Genomic DNA, 13762 nt, shown 5'->3' on the forward strand with positions numbered 1-13762 from the left:
TGTTGTTAAAAAATTAACAATGATAATGATGTGTCATCATAAAATAATGACGCATTATCATTAAATAAAATACTATATCAGTTCTTTTAATTTTTTAACGACGTGTGACTAAAACAAAACTAAAAAGTAACATTATGTATGATTTTAAAAAATAGTTAGATGACCAACATAAAATCAGACGAATAGTACCGTGACTACATACGTCATTTAACCTTAGTTATATTTGTTTTGAAACCGATATTTTCCACTTCAAATCATTATTATTATACACTTAAATATTGGAGGAAAAAGGGATAACTTTGCAGTAGTAAGTTGGTGAAATAGGCGATTTTTAGGGGGGGTTTATTTATTTCAAAATAATTAAATGTTGAATGATTCAAATGTTGAACGATTTAGAGATTCTGTATGAATTAATTCTAAATGTGACATGTTGTTTGATAATGACTCTGAATCATTCATGATATATTTCTGTACTAAATCATTCAGTATTGTTTTACTGAATCAATCGATACTAAATCATTTAACATTGTTTTATTGAATCAATCATCTCTTAATGATTCAGAAAATCAAAATAAATCTGCTGAATGTTGAATTGTTCAGCGTTGAATGATTGTATTAAGAAGAGAAAAAACAACCCTAAGCCTCACAGTTCCGAAACAACAATTTCCCAATTTCTAGACCCCTCTTAAACCCCTCGGCAGGGTTTTTAGTTTCTTTCTCTCGCAAAGCAAAATTTTATCTTCTCCGAGGCTTTGCTTCCATGGCTCCAATCCTAAGGACAAGCTTAGCTACTCCATCTTTAGCCTCTCTCCCTTACACAAACCTAAACAAGGCCTTCAATCTCAGAATAAGCGCTTTTCTAGTTCCAAATGGCCTCAACAAGCCTTTCTCTTGCACTGGATTGAGATGGAAACTTGAGAAGTAACCGGATAGCGGTTCGTTGTGAGGCCTCCGCAGTGGCTGAGAAAGAGGCCGAAGAGACCTCCGGTGAGAAATTTGAGTACCAATCCGAGGTGGGTTTCTTTTTCTTTTCCTGGGTTTGTGAAAATGAAGGAAAATGATTTTAGTTGGTGTATTATGACACTTGAAAATTACACTTGCTATTATTGTTGGATGCAACTCTTGTTGGTTAAGGTAGATGCTTGTTTATATTGAAGGGTTTTTATCGTCTATATTCTTTCTGAAATTAATACTAATTTACAAAAGGTTGCAGGTTAGTCGCTTGTTGGATTTGATTGTTCACAGTCTATACAGCCATAAAGAAGTGTTCTTGAGAGACTTGTAAGGTTAGGATATTTTTTTTTAAATGAAGACTCGGTCTTTGATTGAAATGTTTGGTTTCATAGACTTTGACTCATGGCTTTAGCCTAGAGATTAGGCAATTGACAAAGTTATATTTTGTGCTCCAGTAATGCGAGTGTCGCTTTAGATAAGCTTAGATTCTTGAGTGTGACCGATCCCTTTCTGCTTGGGGATTCTGGAGAACTAGAGATTCGCATCAAACCTGATCCAGATGATGGGACTGTCACTATAACGTATGTTTGTCTATGACCTCTCTTCCTGAAAAAAAAAAAAATGATATGTAGTGGACTTTATTAAAAAACGAAATTAATTGTTTTTCAGAGATACGGGTATTGGAATGACAAAAGAAGAACTCATTGACTGTCTTGGAACAATTGCTCAAAGTGGTACTTCTAAATTTTTTAGGCTCTTAAGGTAATGTCCTTTGTATTTTGTAAATAACTCTCTTTTTTTTACAATAAAGAAAAAATTGCATTTCTGGTTGCTTACTTAGAATCATATTATTTGTAGGAAAATAAGGATCTAGGGGCAGACAATGGTTTGATTGGTCAATTTGGTGTTGGATTCTATTCTGCTTTTCTTCTTGTTGAGAAGGTATTGTGCTGTCTGCTTAATTGATAACTTACATTGTCATCTTCTGTAACACCCCAATTTAGGGGTTAAAATTAAGAAATTATAAAGTGGCGGATTTAATTGGTATTTGAAAGAAACATTGGGGATTAAATTGTAAAGTTTTAAAGTTGGCAGACCGTTTTATAAAGTGCAGGAAATTCAGTGGCTAAACCCATGATTTAACCATTTCTTATATATGATGAATTATAAGTTCCTCCCCGTGCGCAGGTTTCATATTTTCCAGATTTCTCTTCTCCAACAACCCAACTTCCAACTCCGATCTACTCGCTGTCCGACCTCCGATCGACAAGCCGAAACCACCATCGTGTTCGTTGTCAACCGAGGAATAAAACCCCTCAAACCTTTCGTCGTGAATCATCTCCGTTCGTCGTTAATTTCAGTCGGAAGTATCGTCGGTAATAACTCGGTTTTAGTTGGTTTTTCATCGATTCACGACGATCGGGTCATCCGTTTACGACACCTCCCCCACCATCGTGTTCGTTGCATCGTTCCGAGTTCGCCGGTGTCATCCTTGGTCTCCGTCGACGGCGGCGCGTGAGGAGGTGAAGCAGTCAAAGTTTCCGATTTGTTGAAATCGAGCTTTCCGCCGTTCAAAATTGTGAACCGAGCTTTGTAAGTATCTCGAAATCGCTCAAAATAATTTTTAGAAAATTTTCCGGGATTTTATAACTATTCACGCTCCCCCACGCGCCGCCACTGCGCGTGGGGAAGGGAAAAGTGATCGGTTTGACCGGTTTTGGAACTGTTTTGACCGGTCACAACCCGACCCGACCCGACCCGTTGACCCCACCCAACCTGACCCGTTTACCCGACCCGACCCGTTGACTCGACCCGTTGACCTGTTGACCGTCGTTGATCATTGTTGACCAAAACTTTGACTGGCTTTGACCAGGCATTAATCGACCTTTGACTTCGATCGAGTATACTTATCCTGACATTTTTCGACGTTCTAAATCCGATTTCGCTGTCCGTTTTTTGAAATTCGAACCCGAAGGCCTCGAAATTGCCGGTCAAACCCGTTGACTTTGATTTTGACCGAAAATTCCAAATTTCCGAAAAGTCACATTTTATGCTTTCGACGTCCTGAATCCGAATCCGAAGTCCGTTTCGCCAAATTCGAACCCGGTAAGCCGTCTTTCACTGATTTATCACCCGATTCGATCCGTTTATCGCAATTAAGCTTCGTTTCTGATATAATTTATGTTGATATGTATTTGAGGAATTATTGGAAGTTGAATTGAAGATCAAAGGCATTCGAATGGAATTTTTATGGTCGATCAGTATTGCACGGAAATCGAGGTAATACTTTACTACCTCTTTATGCTTTATAGAACATGTTTGTATTGGTAAATGTATGAATGGAAATGTTTGGTCTCATATGTGTAATTAATGAAGATCTACACTAGATACGAATACGGTAGAAAGTAGATAATTGAACATGGCTCAGATGACTATTATAAAAAATTGGAGGACAGTTGGAATTAAATTACGAGTTCTGGAATTAAGTGATAAAAGAATCAACCATGGATTGTAGATTTTAATTTATTTCATTAAAGGTACTTAGATGATAAATTATGAGAATATTTCGATTAGGTAAAATTACGAAATTACCCTTATGTTGGAAAATAATAAGAATTGTCTTTGGAAGTGGATTAATAAATCTAAAAAGAATTATTGATCTGCTAAAACTATTGATGTGCATAAGAAATGTTAGTTTTACTTGGAAATTATGGATAACCGGTTTTTAACCTCAAGAAGATTTATGCTAGATACTAGAAGTCTTTTAAAGAATCATTTCAAGATCAAAGAATGTTTGAGGAAGCAATTAATCATAGGATCTCTATATTATATAATTTTCGTTAAGAGCTAATATCGAAATTATCTGATTAAGAAATTACGAAAATACCCTTGAGAGATAAAATAGTCAGAGTTGACCCTGAAGGAGAAAGTACTTTGAGGATTTGTACTTAACTCGATTAAGTACAAATTTAATTATTAATATTCTGTCTTTGTAAAGAAAAATTCATAGTATTTCGTTTGTAAAATCCGAGAAGGCACTTGACCCGAAAATATCCGAGTTATGAGTAAATACCTGAAGAACAATTTATCGGAGGGTGCTCTTTTATCAGAATTGTTCGAACGGACTAGAATAGATAATAAATTGGAATTAAATAATAAGACCGGATGGAGGAAAAAGATTGAAATACCGTGGATCTGTAAAATGACCAAAATACATCTGTAATAGAAATGACCCAAGAATATCACAAAGCTCAGGAATGATTGGATATCCTCGAGCTTTGAAATGAATGGAATAAAACTGAACATCAAAATTACCAAAATACCCTTATGGCCTAAATTAAGTAAATGTCTTGGATTAATTAAGGAATACAAGTAAGCATAGGTATTGAACTACCTTTAAAGGTAATGGAAAACAATTTAAGTGAGTAGATCAACCCTAAAGCTATGTCAATACCTGAATGGCATAGATATTACTGGAACATGTGTTCGTCTTCTCAAGTTTGGCTCAATGATAAATTTTGGAAGTGTTCATCTCAACTCAGCTCTAGATCGTATTCAGTACTAAGAATTGAACGTTTGATCGACAAATCAACCACGAAGACCAAATTGAATGGAATGGAAGTACAATATGTATCTGAAATTCAGGAACGTTTGAATTACTCTGGAAAATCCTGAAGTAACTGGAATGGAGATGACTGCTAAATGAAATAGATAACCTCAATGACTGAGGATTTAGTAAGTGATTTGGATAAGTCTGGAAACTCTGATGAGTTTACGTAGTGTACAATTACAATGGGTTATGAACAAATTAATCAAGTACGTCAGCATTTCATGATATTGTGGAAGTGTGGAAATGAAATAAAGACATTGGAAGATCTATTCAACGATGATTCCGAAAATGGTCTATGGACAAGAATTGTGGTATTAAAGAGTAAATACCCTGGAAGAACAATGAATTGACCAATCGACAGGCATTAGTTCTGGAAACTATTCATGTAAGAGTTGTCTGATAATCCGATCAATCGACATAGAATATAAATGTCCTGAACCTTCATTTCTTCCTTATCAGCTCAAGTCGCATTCTGAATAACTGATGATTCTGTCAGTCATTGAACGTTTCCAATAGTGATTCTGAATTCCGATATTCTATCGGTATACTGAAGATCCGTATTCCTCTACTTGTTAAGATTATCCAATATCTTTGAATATTATCTGTAAATTCTGGTGTGTTCCCTACTCACATGAATATTTTATCTGATTTTCGATTTGAATTCTGATCTGATACTTGACATGGATTCTGATCTGATATCTGACATAGATTCTGATCTGATACTTGACTTGGATTCTGATCTGATACTTGACCTGATTTATGTTTTGATTTTTGATATATCCGTTTACGGACGGACATATTTTACTTGGGGGGGTAATGTTGGAGGAAGTATACCTGGAGGCTCCTCGGCTGTGTGCTCAGGGTCTTATTTACCGGTTCCTCGGCTGTGTGCTCAGGGCCTACTGGATTTGATGGTGGGTGTATGGTTCTGGGGAACCTACACAATTTGGACTTGTTAGATGGGGGTATATATATATATGTTTTTAAAAAAAAGATCTGAAAAGTTACATGATTTTTGGGAACACACTAGAAAACATGTTCTGATCTCCTGAACCTAGACATCCGAAATATTTCCATCTGAAATGAATACTGTTTGTTACTACATGCGATATCAATGGACCTCAGCTCAACATAAATATCTGTAAATATCTGAACCAATAAGGAAAATATGTTTATCAGTATCTGCACGTTTTTCAGCATCATCTGGTAGTTCTGTATTACTGAGCTTTTCGAAGCTCACTCTATTACTCACCTTTTCAGGTTAAAAGAATTGTACCAGTGCATCTATCGACTTCAGTAAGGTAGTTCTTCCGGTGTTGTTGCAGAGTATGATACATGTGATTAGGGGGCATGTAATTGTATTTTGATTTATATACGAGTCTGGAAATCTGTTTTATTTTTAAATAGTGACAACTGATTTTATAAGTTACATGTTTCAATAAAAGTTTTAAATTTTACGTTATTTTTACAGTGGGTCGCTCCGGTGGCCCTAATGTGACTTCCCAGATCGGATCAGGTTACCCGCATCTGTCTGGGGGTTACATCTTCAGCTTCCCCTGGGAAGCCTTTTATTCAAAATCTGTCATGCAAGGTTGCTTGTTTATATGTTTCTTGATCAGGTTGTTGTGTCCACCAAGAGCCCAAAGTCAGAGAAGCAATATGTTTGGGAAGCTGTAGCAGACAGTAGCTCCTATGTGATCAGGGAGGATACTAATCCAGAAAAGCTTCTAGCCCGTGGTGCACAGATTACACTATATTTAAGGTTACTCTGTCTGTTCATTAATTTTCCTCCTTTACATCCTATTTGAATGTATTTTCATTTTTATGTTTAGATATTAAGTGAAGATATTAAATAGAATTAGGATTTTACTGTAGTGGTTATTGTTACAAACTTGCAATTGCCTTAGAAGCTCCTGTTCTTCAAATGTACAATTCTTCTGAGTGCCAAATGTCTACAATATTGTTCTCTTTCAGTCAGATGACAAGTATGCATTCTCGGATCCGGAAGAATTCAGAACTTGGTGAAGAATTACTCCCAGTTTCTTTCTTTCCCAAACTACAATTGGCAAGAAAAATCAAGGACAATTGAGGTTAGTGCGCATGCTTATGTTCTAATTTGGATATAGATCCTATTGCCTTCTCAACTGATGCTTTAGGCATCAAATGAATACTTGTTCTTGCTGCTCCACTCCCTTGTGACACCTTAGCTTATCTTGCTGATTCTGTCCCTCATGGATGGTTCAAGTTGTTTTTAACTGGTTTAAACATTTTCATCTTGTTTGATTTTTGTAATTATAGATAAACACAGTTTGCATTATTAGTCTATTTTAAAGGTGTTGCTACCTGGTTTATTCTCTTTTTTAAAAAAATTCTGTCTGATCCCATATCCAATGACAGAGTCGCTCTGTTTTGTTATAAGCACATCAATTCTGAGTTCATTGAAAAATAGCTCTTAACCATTCTTTACCATTTTTTTATCTTTGAGCAGGTAGAGGAGGAAGAACAGCCAGAAGGAGAAGACTCTTTTTCTTAAGAATGTTACTTTATTTTACATATAGCTTATTGTTATTTATCATTATTTATGTTTTCTGTGGGGTCTGTTGTAGATGAGAAATCCTAAGGAAGTTGAAAAAGATGAGTACAATGAATTCTACAAGAAGACTTTTAACGAATTCTTGGATCCACTTGGATACACTCACTTCACTACTGAGGTATGCATGCAATTGTAGTTTATGCATTGACTTCCTACCTGTAACTAGAGTCGTTAAAGTTCCTTAAAAAATCATGCAGGGTGAGGTGGAGTTTAGGAGTGTTCTGTACATTCCTGGCATGGGTCCTCTTAATAATGAGGATGTAGTAAACCCAAAAACAAAGAACATATGCTTGTATGTGAAACGTGTATTTATCTCAGATGATTTTGATGGAGAGCTGGTAAGTTTTGACCTGGTCACCTGATAGCTGTTTTTGCAATATTGGCTTTTTCAGGAATGACTTGGGGGGAATATATCACGGTTTTTGATTGGATAAAATTCAGACAATCAAGAAATTTTATAACTATTTTTTGGCTTGGTTTGATATTTTGTTCTCCATCCATTTCTTGCATGTTTATGATAAATTTATTAGAAGGTTCTTTGATATTTTGAATTGGAAAAGTATTTTCACATTCCACTTGTACAAGACAATCAAAGATAAATTCTGTATATTCACCAAAATCTAGGGAAAAAGATTGTTTAATTTCTGTTACTGTGTTCTCTTGTTCAAGGTGACTGAATTATGTAATTTGCATAACTGTGACGATACATATAGTTTTTTCTTGTGTTATCAAGCTTTAACTTGTTTGTATTTTTAACGCATTGTTATTTTTCAGTTTCCACGATACTTGAGCTTTGTGAAGGGCGTTGTGGACTCTGATGATCTTCCACTTAATGTTTCTCTAGAGATCCTCCAAGAAAGCCGTATTGTAAGATTAATTTTGTATACTTTTCTTTAGTCAGATTTTACTTCCTCATGTGTGTACGTTTATCTTCATGTGAATTTGTATTCTCAATTTAGGGTCTATGACCTGCTCTGCTAACTATTTAGCAATTACTATTATGTTTCCATTATTGAATATAGGTGAGAATTATGAGAAAGAGACTTGTCAGGAAAACATTTGATATGATTCAAGAGATTTCTGAAAGTGAAAATAAAGAGGTAATTCTTTGATGGAAGCCATATTTTTTCACCATCGCTGACCTGAACTTTGTATACTAACTTGGACTATGGAGAACTTGAATACAGGATTACAAAATGTTCTGGGAGAACTTTGGCAGGTTCCTAAAGTTGGGATGTATTGAAGACACTGGTAATCACAAACGGATAACACCATTACTTCGGTTTTACACATCAAAAAATGAAGAGGAAATGACAAGTTTGGATGAGCATGTCGAAAATATGGGAGAGAATCAAAAGGCCATTTATTACTTGGCAACTGACAGCTTGAAAAGTGCCAAGACTGCTCCCTTCTTGGAGAAATTGGTTCAAAAGGATATTGAGGTATGCATGTCGATTTGGCATTGGATTTGTAAGGCTCAAAATAATCTTGAGACTTCAGGTCTTTAGTTTGCTACAGCCCACATGGCATTCAGAGTAGTTCCAATTTTGGGGCTAAAATTGATAGATATTGTGTAGTGAATTACCTAAATCATCTGCTGGTAGTCTTCTATTTGGAAATACTAATGAAAATCTTAGCTTAAGGACAGAAATTAGTTAAACGTTGGTTCTTTGATTATAGTAGATAGGATGGGAGAGATTTTTTATTCCTTCCTTTTATTTTGGAGGAATCAATTTATTTATCCAGCCAAAGTAGGCAAGTCTATGTACAGTATAGCAAACTTCTTAGCAGTAAACAAATATGAACAACAGAAGACTGTAAAAACAAAGTTACAACTGTTGAATCAAATTATTTATTCTTGTTATTACTAGCACATTTTTTTCTTTTCCCCCTTGGTAGCTTACTGGTTTCTTTGCTTCTTATATTGATGTTCCATTATAACTGATATAGCTTCTTTTTAGGTTCTCTATTTAGTTGAGCCTATCGATGAGGTTGCCATCCAAAACCTGCAGACCTACAAAGAGAAGAAATTCGTTGATATTAGCAAGGAAGACTTAGAACTTGGTTAGTATTTATGGTTCTTCTATAGTTGGTTAATTATTTACTTTTTGGTTTGGAGGGGGAGAGGCATTTTTTCTTTGGCAGCCATGCTTTTCATGGCTTTGGTGTGTATCTAATGGAATTTGTTGTTATACCAGGTGGTGAAGATGAGGTAAACGAGAGGGAAACCAAACAAGAATATAATCTTCTTTGTGATTGGATAAAGCAACAACTGGGAGACAAGGTGGCCAAAGTCCAAATTTCGAAGCGACTAAGTTCATCACCTTGTGTCCTTGTTTCTGGCAAGTTTGGATGATCGGCTAACATGGAAAGGTGAGAGGTTTTATTTTATTTATCTATCCTTAAATCCTAAACATACATTGAAACATTCCTCGACTCATTTTAAATTCTTGTGTAGGTTGATGAAAGCACAAGCGCTTGGAGATACAGCAAGTTTGGAGTTCACGAGGGGGAGGATCCTGGAGATTAATCCAGACCATCCAATTATTAAAGACTTGAATGTAAGAGCATTTTAGTTAAACTTGATTGAAGATATTCTAGTGTAGCATTCTTTCAACAATATTTATCTTTTAATATTGTGGTGAAACAGTTGAAACATATCTTGGGACCATAGCAACCCAAGAAAGTACAAAAAATGGAAGTATCATACTTAACTCTATTAGTCCGGATTACTAATATGTATACAATTAATATGAGATGTAGTAGTAGTTGCACTAATGAGATATGTGCTCCTGATTCGACAGAGCAGTCGTTGTACTTAGTTTAAGCCGTAGTGGTGATCAAAATGCTGATTGTTAGAAGTTTATTATTACAGAAATGTCGATATACTTGCTGTCCTTGTTTTTGTTTCTTCTATGATGGCTATAAGGTTTATTCTCCTTGCAGGTTGCATGCAAGAATGCACCCGAAAGCAGCGATGCCAAGAGAGCTGATGACTTGTTATATGATACATCATTGATCTCCAGTGGCTTTTCTGTAAGTGGACAGGATCATTTATTTCGAAAATTTTTCCAGACATTTAAGTAACATTATTACTGTCCTCTTCACATGCAGCCTGACAGCCCTGCTGAGTTGGGTAGCAAGATTTACGAGATGATGGCAACGGCACTCAGAGGAAGATGGGGTAGATCAGAGGATGAGGATGAGGATGAAGTAGAAGCATCGGAAGTTAGTGCTGCTGAAACTGATACGAGTGTAGGTGAAGAAGGCTCAGAGAACAAAGTTATTGAACCATCGGAAGTAAGGACAAAAAGTGATCCTTGGCAAGATTAAAACTCTTCTGTAAAATTTAAATAAAAATGTTGACAAAAAGAAATCCAGGATGAAAGAGAAGGGAAAAGAAATTGTGGGTAGGGTTGGGGAAGGTAAGGAGATCAGTGATAATAGCTCCTGGCTGTTCCTATGGTGAATGAAAGTTATACGTGACGATTTTGAAGCATTTAAGTAAAGTTTTACTTTCGGAGTCATTGTTTTCTTGGAAAGTCTCAAAAATAATTTATTAATATAAAATTAAAAAGATGATATTAATCAATTGTAACTGAAAATTTTACCGAGAGTCCAAGTTTTAAATTTGATAATATAATATATTAAGTTAAAGTCAAAATATTTTATAATATTTTCGGTTGTAATCGAGATTATTATAAATTATATAAATTTTTAGTTGTAATCGAAAATGTTAAATTTGTATAATTTGAGGTTGAAAATAACATTTTATATTAAAAACATCTTAAATTAGTTGATACATACATCACAATGCTCATATCAAAAGAAGAAGTAATAACTCTTCCAAATGATCCACTCGTCCAAGCATTGGAAAAGAAGATCAGAACAGAAGTAGATTTACGACGACTTTTTAATGGGATCCTGATCTTATTTAGTCAAGATGTCTTCTTGAGATACGACCGTCTGTCTCTTATCTTTCCAACGGTTCTTGAATTGCATCAATCCGATATTGGGAACTCAAGATATGACTATTTTACTGAAGACGGTGCATGCAGAAAATTATATACGGGATTTTGTAAATATTACGAATTTTTAATATTTTTATTGATTATTTATAATATAACTTAATATAGGATGATGCATTATCTTTTAGGATTAGATTTATTATTTTATTAAGAATTAAGGTTGGGTTAAAAATATTATCTTTAGTTATTATTATTTTATTAGGAATTAGACTTAAGATATGTTTGATTTATTATTATTTTATTAATTAGTTATTTAGGACCTTTAGAACTCAGCCCCCTATATAAAGGAGGCTTAATTAAATTTTGTAAATCAAGATTTCTTTGATTAATAATACAACGAGAGTTCGTTTTTGCAAGTGCTGATTACCATGTGCCTTCGAAGCTTCTTCTCCTGGAGTTCTTTCAAGTTCTTGTGAGGGAGATTAATCTTCACACTCCAATTTGCCTTTTCATTGTGACTAGGAGGGCTCGATAGGACATTATCCATTGATTTTCCACATATCCATCCACGCCATCAATCATCTTTACTGTTCACTTTCATAAGGGAGATCTTTTGATTTCTTGGTTATTTTCTTTATATTAAATTCCTTTATATTTTATTTATCTTGTTTTAATCTTGTTTCCAGCACCTAAACGAAACCCTAAAGAACCCTAGCTATTGCCGCCACATTCCCTATTTATTCCTTATTGTTCTTCATCGGATCTAGAGCTTTCTAGGTTTGATTCTTCAACAAGAGCAACGTTCATTAACCTGTCACCGCTTCCTTATCAATTGGTATCAGAGTTAGGCCGATTCTTGGAAAGAAGCAAGCAATCTTGCTTGTTATTGCACACAAAACCGTCAAGGTATCCCAACGGAGCTAGTCCAGAAAAGATTCATCGTTTCAGGTTCTTTTTATTTAAATTTAATTTAGATTCAAATCCTTCTTGTTAGTTTGCTATTTTTTTTCAAAAACAAAAAGGAAAAAAGAAACAAAAAAGCCAAAATTTCAAAAAATTGCAAACTAAGGTATTTAGGGCTGATTTTATCTAGATATCATATTCATCATAATATAAATCTCCAGTCCGAAATTCACTCAAATAGGAGTTCATTAGAGCCTTCAAATACGTTCTTCAAGTTTCATCGGCAGATTCGGTTTAGGATCTTGTCGAATTTCTTGAAAATTCTACAGGAGGAATTTCTTGGTGAAAATTTTCAGATTGCAACTTCATATATTGAAGATCATTTAAAAAAAATCAGAATAGTTGGAGATCAAGAACACCTTCGAACAAAGTGATCAAGAAAAATAGATTGTTTGAGGACTCACCGTTCAACAGAGTCCAATGGATACTACTGAAGGTATTTGGTTCTGAAATTTTACAGGTGGTTTCTTAACGCATCGAAAGACATTCAAGAATTTTCCCAAAATTTTTGGACACCGGTAACCCCCTCAAAAATGTTGCTCAAGTTGATCCAGCGTTTTCCAGGTTTCTGGGTTGGTTCTTTTTTTCTCTTTGACTCTTAGTGCTTTAAGTTCTTTTGTTTTTTCTTTTTATTGTTCTTGTGCATTATCTAACACATTATCTTTCTTGTGTTAGTAGGATTAAAGAGTTTGCATACTTCTTCCTTCTTTGCATTCCTGTTCTCTTGGAGTCTAACCCTTGTTTGGCCTCTTAGAACTTTTAAGTTTTTTTCTTATCGCCTTTGCTAGTAATCAAGCTCCGATACGAACTGTGGAAGACTACTTGGTAAAGTGAGTTTTAAAGAGTACAAGATCGGCTTACTTGCCTCTCGTTGTGTTGCTTTCTTGGAGTGACTTGTGAGGTTTCTTGCTTTGTTAAATTTTCTTCCTTTTATTTTTATTTTACTTTAAAATTTTCTTTTGAGTGTTATGATTTCAGGATGGGCGACAATAACAACAAGACACTTACGGCTATCTTAGCCACACTTACCCGACTCACGACTCAAGTTGAAAGATTTGATGAAATCGTGAGAATGACAAAAACCACAACTGGATCTACCAAACCAGAATCCAAGACCAAACAATGCTGAACTTTTGGTACCCGGGCGAGAACAACCATGTTTTCAAGCACTCGAACTCTTTGCAAAACCAAAGTTCACGATCCCGTCTTTCAAAGGAGATAATGATCCAGACTGGTACATTGAATGGGAAGGAAAAGTTGATCTCATGTTCGCATACCATGACTGCCCCCAAGCTAAACAAGTTCACCTCATCACCACACAATTTGAAGGATATGCTCGAACTTGGTGGATGCAAACAAGGAAAAAGATCCAGAACTTCCAAATTCCAACAATCACTTCTTGGACCGACCTCAAGCAAACCACGAGGAAGCGATTCCTACCGACACATTATACACGAGAAGTTAAACTATGACTAGACCGACTTCGACAATGTAGAAGTTCAGTTGAAGAGTACTATAAGGAGATGCAGTCCTTACTAAATAGGGCTAACATAACCGAAAAAGAAGATGTCACCGTGTCAAGATTCATCGTCGGCTTAAACTCAAACATCATTGATCTTCTTGATCTACAAGGGTACGAAAACCTTGAAGACGCACTAAAGAAAGCAATGACAA

At 35.3% G+C, this 13762-nt stretch overlaps 1 pseudogene; it reads left to right on the plus strand.

Annotated features, from left to right (window-relative positions):
- Nucleotides 1–675: 675 nt before the first annotated feature.
- LOC120163202 lies at nucleotides 676–10682 on the plus strand (annotated as a pseudogene).
- Nucleotides 10683–13762: the final 3080 nt, after the last annotated feature.

Source organism: Hibiscus syriacus, unplaced genomic scaffold (assembly GCF_006381635.1).
Source record: "Hibiscus syriacus cultivar Baekdansim isolate YM2019G1 unplaced genomic scaffold, ASM638163v2 tig00111427_pilon, whole genome shotgun sequence".
NCBI classification, from domain to species: Eukaryota; Viridiplantae; Streptophyta; class Magnoliopsida; order Malvales; family Malvaceae; genus Hibiscus; species Hibiscus syriacus.